This window comes from Papio anubis, chromosome X (genome assembly GCF_008728515.1).
Source record: "Papio anubis isolate 15944 chromosome X, Panubis1.0, whole genome shotgun sequence".
NCBI classification, from domain to species: Eukaryota; Metazoa; Chordata; class Mammalia; order Primates; family Cercopithecidae; genus Papio; species Papio anubis.
Window position 1 is genome coordinate 5,586,064 of NC_044996.1, and position 9,079 is coordinate 5,595,142.

The following is a 9,079-nucleotide window of genomic DNA, read 5'->3' on the forward strand; positions in this document are numbered from 1 at the left end:
CAAGAGTGTAGGACACCTCCCATTCCTGCCCCAGGAGGAGATGCCTCTGTTTCATCCACCATCCAAAAGGAACTGCTGAGCAATTTTCCCTTCCAAACTTTTCTCTTGTCCTCTGAGAATCTGGCTCTGCCCCCACCCATTTCACTAAAATCAGCTCACCCAAAAGCTACTGCAGTTTCCCAAAGCCCAGAAGGCCTCGGCTCAGGGCATGTACACTCCACCACTCTCATCTGTTGCCCCCTACCCCCACCTCTCTCTTATATTTCCTTTACATCTTAGGGGACACTTGCCCAACTTAGTTATATGAATGCAGATCCTAGACTCAACCACCATAAGGTTAGGGCTGGAGCCTGGCTTACTAGCATCTCAATACTAGCAGGGTCTTCCAAATACTTAGAAACTCAATGAATGTTTCAGGAAAACATGAACCAGTGACCAAGGGACTTCTTTATTCATATTTAATTATATCACATTCTCAAGCCAAGCAAATTCAGGTACACATATGCATTTTTTAACTATACAGTGTACAGTAAGAGGTACAAGGAAGGCAAGAGTTAGCTACTGTTTGATTGGGATGGGTAGGAAATCTTGAGGAACTCTTGCATTAACCCTGGCCACATGCTCCAGGACTTTCACATAGCTGGTTTTGCTTGAGGGCCCTTGGACCCCCACAGGAACCAAATGGCGCACAGGATCACTGCCGGGCACCTGGCCGGTCTCCAGGTAGTTTTCCTGCACCCAATCTTGGGTGAGCAGCTTCCTGAGCTCCCAGCCAAGCTGTGCTCCCTCCCAGCATCCCATACAGCCCCATCCCACTCCAGCGCTTCCCAGATTGCCTCCCTCCCAGGAGCACAGCTGCCCTTCATTAAGATCATGCCCAGGGCGATTATCAGGAGCCCGGTCTTGGGCGTGCTCTGATCATCACCCAGCAGGCGATCATAGGAGAGGCCCAGGCGGGTGACAAGGGCCGGTAGCAGTGGCGGTGCTTCCTTCCGCGTCAATGCCAAAGATCACCTGCATGCACTCAGAGGCTTTGCTGAAGATCTCAGGAAAGTGGTTCTTGTAATTTTTGATGACACTCTCCAGCATTTCTGCCTTTGTGACCGGCTCCTTAATTTGATATTTGCAGAGCAGGAAATGAACTAACTCAGCCACTTTCTCATCAAGTGCTTCCCGGAAAAGGGACTCCAGGTGAGCTGGGTCTGGGGAGGTGCTTGGCCCCTCCTCTTCATTGCTGCTGGAAACCTCATTGGATTGGCTCCCTAGAGTGTCGTCGGTGACGGTCAGGGAAGAGGAGGCACCCCGAGGACTCTGGGCAGGACTCAGTGACCCAGAATCAGGCACCTCCTCCAGGGTTCCCGCGATCAGAGTAGAGGAGGAGGATGCAGCCTTCTGCTCCTCAGTTGTGGGAATCTGCACATCCATAAGCCCCGGTGCATCTCCTTGGGCCTGACGGCCTTCCTCAGCCTTGCAGGACTGACGCTTCTGCCGAAGAAGCATGATGACTCAGGTCAGGGCAGCAGGCGAGTGTGGGCCGGAGCTGGGCAATTGAGACCCACAGGCCTGGGGAGAGAGGAAGCGTGTGAGAGGCCTCAGCTGGGTACCACACCCCGGATGCCCTAACAAAGGCCTACTTACAGGTCTCCTTCAGTGCTCCTCTGGGGCCTCCCGACCTCCCGGCTGGCCTGTTCCCTGCGAACCTGAAAGAGGAATTGAGAGGGCATCTCAGGGTGCAGCCTCTGGGCAAAGGCTATGGCTCCAGGACTGACAGAAGGGCTGGTAGAGCCAGGAACTGTGGGGTTCCTGTTGTTTTGATGCTAGAGGGGCCTCTAGTATACATACAGGGGAAACACCACCTCAGCTTGACTGCTGGTACTGCCTGGACCTCTTATGCTCTGTGACTAAAGATACTGCCTCAGACCAAGGCCTCACAGCCTGGTTTCTGGAGCTCCTAGAAGATAATTCGAGGGGGAACTCAGGCTGCAGACTACAAGCACAGCCCCAGTACCCCAGTGCTGTCAGGAGGTTGAGCCTGACTCTGTGAACTCCCCACTGTTTTGTGTGGATGGTCCTTTCTGTGCTCACTCAGGGCCCTCATCTTTCTCCTGGCAGGGCCCGGATCTGGCCCTTTTCCTGCCTGAGAAACTTTCAGATCAAGGGTTCACATCCCTGATATGGAAGAGAAGGCCGTAAAGGGACCCACATCTGGCCCCATGTGCCCAAGGCCTCCTGGGGAAAAAGCAATAGCTACAGAAAGTACATTGGGGTCCATGTGTCCTGCCCTAGGGTGAGAAAACAGCAATAGCTACACAAAATACATTGGGGCCCATGTGTCCAAACGTGAGGATCCTGGTTGGTCCTCATCTTCCTGAGTTTCCCCAACTTCCTGCCCATAGTACAGGTGAGATTGCCACTTAGGACCACCCTTGATCGGGTTTCCCCACAGATAATAACCAACGTTAGCTAGACTTTGTGGGGTCCCTTCTTTCTAGGCCAGGAGTACCCCCAGTCATCACAAAGGGTACACACGTTGGCTCCTGCAGATGTTGTGATCCCGTCCCTCTGTTGAACAGGTGTGGCTCCCTGTGCTAACCTGTGAGTGACACTGGGACCATGGTTCTCACCCTCCTGAGACTGCCCATCCCCAGCCATGTGGCAGAAATGAGAGCGTGCCACATGTTACCCATGCCTGAGGCCTCCTAGGACTGAGAACCGAAGTCAGGCTCCACAAGTTCCCTTTTTCTTTGGGCTGTGTAGGTACCTTCTTACCTTCAGTCTTCACCAACCTTTCTCCCTTTGACTCCAGGCAGACCCTGGATTCCTCCCTGTGCTGACCAGGTGTGGCTCCCTCTGCTGAGCTGAGGACGCCCTTCAGACCCAGGTTGCCACCTCCCCGAGACCCCGGAGGCAGAAGTAAGGGGAGCACTACACGGACACCCCTGCATAGGATTTCCAAGGCTGACAGAAGTAGGTTTCATGGGGGCTTTCTCTGTCTGGATGTCATCCAGGTATTCATATTTACTCCATGACAAGGCATGGTCCTTTCCTTCCTGCTGAACCACCGATGTGTCTTGCAGCTCCCTGAGGCCCCCGACTGGGGAGTCGGGAGCACATCCCTTCCCCACAGTCTTATCCGAGGTGCCCCAGCCTGAGAGCAGGGGCAGGTTTCCTGAGGCCAAATGTGGAGGCGCCTCAGTCTCAGACAGGGGTAAGGTGAGTCCCCTGTCCTGGGGTTCCTGGTCCTCTCAGGTCTCCCTCATCTCTCAGTACGGCCTGGGCCGTCCCTCTGCTCCTCTGAAGCCGTGCTCATGATACCAAGCCCCTTCCCTGCATCAGTCCCCTATGAGGACATCAGAATCAGTGTGCCCGGCCGCCATGTCCGGCCGCCATGCCCAGCCACTGTGCCCAGGGCTTCCCAGGGCTGACAGCAGAGGCAGAGATGTGTTCTGTGGGGCCTCAGCCCTCCCTCAGGGTCCTGATCTTGATGTCTGGTAGAACCTGGGCCCTGCCCTCTCCTAACCAGCCCTGCCCTGGTCACACCAAGCTCTGACTCCAGAGTCCCCTGGGGCTTGAGCCAGAGGTGGTGAGGGGTGACCCAGCCTGAGAAGTCCGCCCCCGAGTGGTCCAGGGCCGGCAGCAGGGGCGGCGCTGGATTACTGAGGGTCCTCTGTCTGGGGCGGGGGCCTCCTCAGTCCCCCCTCAGCGTCTCACCTCGCCTCCTCACAGAGTCTGGGCCCGCTTCCCTCAGCCGATCGCAAGCGAACCCTTCAGAAGCAGGGCCTCGCTTCTCTCTGATCCATGCGGCCGCGTCGTCAGCGGCGTCACAAGCGGTCACCCGGGGCTCACCTGGGCTGACGGCAAGGGTGGAGCCGGATTCTAGTGCGGGGCAGGGAGGGGCGGCTCAGTCATTCCTCAAGGTTCTCACCTGGAGATCTGGGACAGCCTGGAGCCCCGCCCTCTGCTGATGGGGTCTGCACCCCTCAGACCCAGGTTCTGACCCCGAGTCTCCTGAGGTGGCAGTGGGGGGAAGGGTGTGGTGGGGGGACAAGGCTGCTGGGGTCTTTCAGGGCTGACATGAGGGGCTGAGCTGAATTCTGTGGCCCCCCTATGGGGTGTGGGTGAACCCTCAGTCTTCACTCAGGAGGGTCCTCTTCCCGAATCCTGCTTTTAGGAAATACTGTATTTCTGTCACCTCTGAGCATTTGCACAACTGCACCCCTTACAGAGAATGGCTGCGGGTCCCAGGCTAGACGCTCCCTGCGGGGTTGCAGCACTCACGATTGTAGTGACCTCTGGGAGAAGACACACACCTTCCCACGGAGGCTCTTCCCCAGCCAGAGGTCGACCTTTCAAACCTTTGTGTACTAAATGACTTATTGTTACACTGAAGAGGCTGAGTAGCTGCAAGAAATTTGCCTAGGTCCTGAGCTTTGAAGTTATCTAACCATTCCTAGTCCACTTCAGTGATTTTCGTATTTTAACCCTCATTCGTATAGTAAGGAAGAAATTTTGCATCTATGCCAATTGTGTATGTGCATTATATATGGTATATGTAGATCATATTTGTGTTTACATGCATAAGCACATACGTGTATGTATATATGTTTATATTATATAGCTATATGTATTTATATGTATGTATCTTTACATATATTCATACCTATATGTGTGTGGACTATATGTACTTATTTTATTAAACAATATCTACTAATACTATGTGTGATTCACTCATACTATTCTATTTCTAGTTCATTCTATATATTTAATTAAAGTAATAATATTTTGGAAAGTCAGTCCTAACCTTCTCTTTGTTTCTAGTTGTTATTAGCAGAACTCTGGAGCCATAGTCTCTCAATCAATCCAATTTTGCTGGTGTCCTGATATTACCTCGTGGCTACTGGCCTCGTGTTTTGAGGTGCAGACTCAGATTGTACATTGATGTGAGGTGGTCATTTAAAACTTTTCCTGCAACACACCCTGTCTTCTGCAGTGGTTGCAGACCTCCTCAACTTCCCTGCCTCTCCACCTGCCCAGAACACAAGTACCAGTTCAACACAGTCTTCAATCTTCCCCAGGGTTTTTCTCTGTTTCGTTGTTTAGACTTTGTTGCTGATATTGTTGTCTTATTTTTCTTTTTCCCTTCTATATTTTTCCACAGTTGATTTTGGGAGTAGAGCACAGCAGCCTGGGCTTGATTGTCACTTTGGCAGCTACAGGTAGGCATTCACTCTTTATTTAATTTAAGTGAGATTTACACCTTTGCCATATTCTGTTCCTCATCAGTGAACATCATATACTACTCCATTTATTTGGGAATTTTTTCTCTGAATCTGTCAGCAAACTTGTACAGTTGTTCTGTAAATGTCTTGCATATTTTGGTTAGGCTTCTTCTTCTTTATATTTCGGGTTTAAATGCTGTCGGGGATGGTGTATTTTTAATTTAATGTTCTAAGTTGCTTATGTGTGGCAAGTCTCTTGTATTCGCTGTAGTGGTCTTTGCATACTGTCTTCTGGAGTCTCTTATTCATTTGAACATTCCATGCGTCTCTTCCTTCGAATTTTCTTAATGGTCATATTGTGAAAAATACAATCTATTTCTTTTCAATCTTCATACCTCTTTTTCATCTTGATATCCATAGCTCTGACACTTTCTCCTTTTGATATCCATTGCAGCTATGAACGGTAGCAATGAAAGCATGTATCAGTGACTTGCCCCAGACCAGGACGGGAATGGTTCTAACATTTCACATTCCAGTATGTTTCCCGCCAATTTTAGAAAGTTAATGTGCCTTTGAATCTTAGGTTTGCTAAAAGTTTTTCATTTGAAATCGCATAAAATTTATTTCAGAGGCTTTTTCTGTATCCATTGACCTGACTGCTTTTTCTACTCTATCGTGTATGTAGAAAATTAAAATGGAAGTTTTCTATTGTTAAATAATATTTTTGTTCCTTGCATATGAGCTGCTTGTTCGTTTAGTCCACTGTTGTGTTGAATATACAATTATCCATTTAGGACATTTGCTGCAATATGAGTGAACACGTGGCTCACATGTTCTTTTTATAAAGGCTGGATGTCTTTATCTGCTTTTTCAGTGCAGGAGACGGAGCCCTGGAAAATGAGTAGAACAATTGCCACGGTTTGGGATTATTTGGAAGAGTTAAGATGGCAATTTGTTTTCCCTGACCACTTGGTGGAACTGACCCCCAAAACTGCCAGCCCTAGAACAACAGAGGGTGGATTGAGCTTTAAATACATTTTCAGTTTCTGGATGTACTGTAGGTTATATCCATTCACCACTTGGAAAAAGTCTTGATTGTAAATTACAAATAAGCTGAGATGGAGTCTCACTCTGTCACTCAGGCTGTAGTACAGCGGTGCAATCCTGGCTCACTGCAAGCTCCGCCTCCTGGGTTCACACCATTGTCCTGCTTCAGCCTCCCGAATAGCTGGGACTACAAGAGCCCACCACCACACCTGGCTAACTTTTTAAATTTTTTTGTATTTTCAGTACTTTTAGTATTTTTGTATTTTTTGTATTTTTGTATTTTAGGGGTTTCACTGTGTTAGCCAGGATGGTCTCCATCTCCTGACCTCGTGATCCACCTGCCTCACCCTGCCAAAGTGCTGGGATTACAGGCGTGAGCCACTGTGCCCGGCCAATTTAATTTATTTCTTCATCTCACCCATTTTACCACTTTGTTCTTTCACATTAAAAAAGATACTTAATCCTCTGCTATGTTATGTTGTCCCAATTCAAATAAATAACATAGATTTCCCTACATAAATAAAAAACAATGCACTTACTTTTAACTATATAAAAAACAATAAGTCTGCCTACTGTCATACATGAAATGAATGTTGAAGTTCATTACAACATCCATTAAAAGGAACATTTGAACAACTCCAAAAGGAAACAAAGATAAACCTCCAAATCGCCCAAGAGAACAGGAACCAAGAGATGGTCCGCCTTGTATTCCCTCACACCCAACTTGTTCCCCACTGCTGAGAACGGTGACTGCTCTCTTCAAACACAGAGTGAAGAATGGGCCTCATGTAACAGGATAGGGAAGGTGGTGGATGTCGCTTTGGAACGTGCACTGGCCCAGGCCCTCCCCCAACCTGCTCCACTGGCCCTGGCTGCAACTCCTGCTCAGACTCCCTCTTTGTCCTCTCCCAAAGTCTCTTCATGCAGGGATGGGTAGGAAATGCTCTCTCTAGTACTGACCCTGGCTGCATACTCCAGGACTTTCACATAGCTGGTTTCAATGAGGGCCCTTGGACCCCACAGGAACTGGTAGGTAGCACGGGGGATCACTGCTGGGCACCTGGCGGTATTGCAGGTAGTTTTCCTGCACCCAATCTTGGGTGAGCAGCTTCCTCAGCTCCCCAAAGAAACTGTGCTCCATCTCATGATACACCTCCATTACACTCAACGCCTCCCAGATTGTCTCCTCAGGGGCACAGTGGCCCTCTGTTAAGATCATGGTCAAGACCATAACTCCAGGTGAGTGAGGTCTGGCGAGGTGGTTGGCCCCTCCTCTTCCCGGCTGCTGATGCCCTCACTGGATTGGCTCCATAGAGTATTGTCGCTGATGGTTAGGGAAGACGAGGAGCCCTGAGACTCAGGGGAGGACTGGGTGACCCAGCAGCAGGCACCTCCTCCAGGGTGCCTTCAACCAGAGTAGAGGAGGAGGCAGCCTCGTGCTCCTCAGTGGCGGAAGCCTGCGCACACACCAGGCCCAGAGCCCCCTCTCCTTGGGCCTCAAGGCCTTCCTCAGGCTTGCAGTGCTGACTCCTCTGCTCAGAAGACATGATGACTCTGGTCAGGGCAGCAGGCTAGACTGTGGGCAGGAGCTGGGCGATGGGGAGGAATCCACAGATCTGGGGAGAGAAGGAGCTTGTGAGGGGCCTCATTTGCGAACCACACCCTGGAGGCCCTAACAAAGCCTACTTACAGATCTTCTCCTTCGGTGCTCCTCTGGGCCTCCTGGGGCTTCTGATCTCCTGGTCGGCCTGTCTGCTGAGAACCTGAAGGAGAAAGTGAGAGGGCACCTCAGGGTACAGCCGGCCAGCAGAGGCTGAGGCTGCAGGACTGACAGTAGGGAGGGTGAGGCTGGGCTCTCTGGAGTCCCTTGTGTTCTGGGGAGTGTGGGGCCCTTGTTGTCCATTCAGATCAGAACCTCGCCTTGACTGCTAACACTGCCTGTGACTCCTCTGCTCTGTGGCCTGAGGACAATGCCTCAGACCAAGGCCTAACTGCCTGGTTCCTGGAGCTCCTAAAAGAGGAATCGAGGGACCCTCAGGGTGCAGACCGCAAGCACAGCCCCAGCTTTCCAGTGCTGTCAGGAGAGTTGGCCACGCTCTGTGAGGTCCCTACTCTCATTGGGTTACATGGTCCCCTCTGTGCTCACTCACCTTTCTCCTGGAGGGGCCTCATCCTGCCCTTTTGCTGGCTCGAGAAACTCAGATAAAGAGTTCACAACCCTGATATGGAACAGAAGGGTATGAGGGGACCCACATCGGGCCACACGTGCCCAGGTCCACTGGGAGAGACAGCAAGAGATATCCAAATTCACTGGACACCATGTGTCCTGGGCGAGGAACCTGCTTGGTCCTCATGTTGACTCCTGGCAGAGTCTGGGGCCCTCCCTCTACTGACCTGAGTGCAGCCCACTAAAGACCAAGGCATCCTCCTCCCTGACACTGAAGATCCCAGGATGAGAGAGGGTCCTCAGCTGACAGCCCTGCCTATGCTCTCTGGAGTGACATCAGGGGCAGGGAAGATTTCTGTGGGGCCCCCATTTGCGTTCTTGCCTGGGGTACCCTCAACCCTCCCTCAGGTTCCTCACCTGGACACCTGGCAGATCCTGGGACCACTGTGTCAGTCGATCAGATTGGGGTCCCTGTGTTGACCTGAGTCACCCTCTGAAAGCAAGGCCTGAGGGTGAGCCTCCCTGAGATCTAGAACCAGAAGTGAGGAGGCTCCACATCCCATCACCCTTGGGTGGGGTGTCCAGGGTTCACTCCAGGAGCTGGCCCCTTTGGTTCTGGGGTGAGGCTTCCAATGTCTTCTGGTGG

At 51.2% G+C, this 9,079-nt stretch overlaps 1 pseudogene; it reads right to left on the bottom strand.

Moving 5' to 3' along the window:
* Positions 1-558: 558 nt before the first annotated feature.
* LOC101010737 lies at positions 559-3,984 on the bottom strand (annotated as a pseudogene).
* Positions 3,985-9,079: the final 5,095 nt, after the last annotated feature.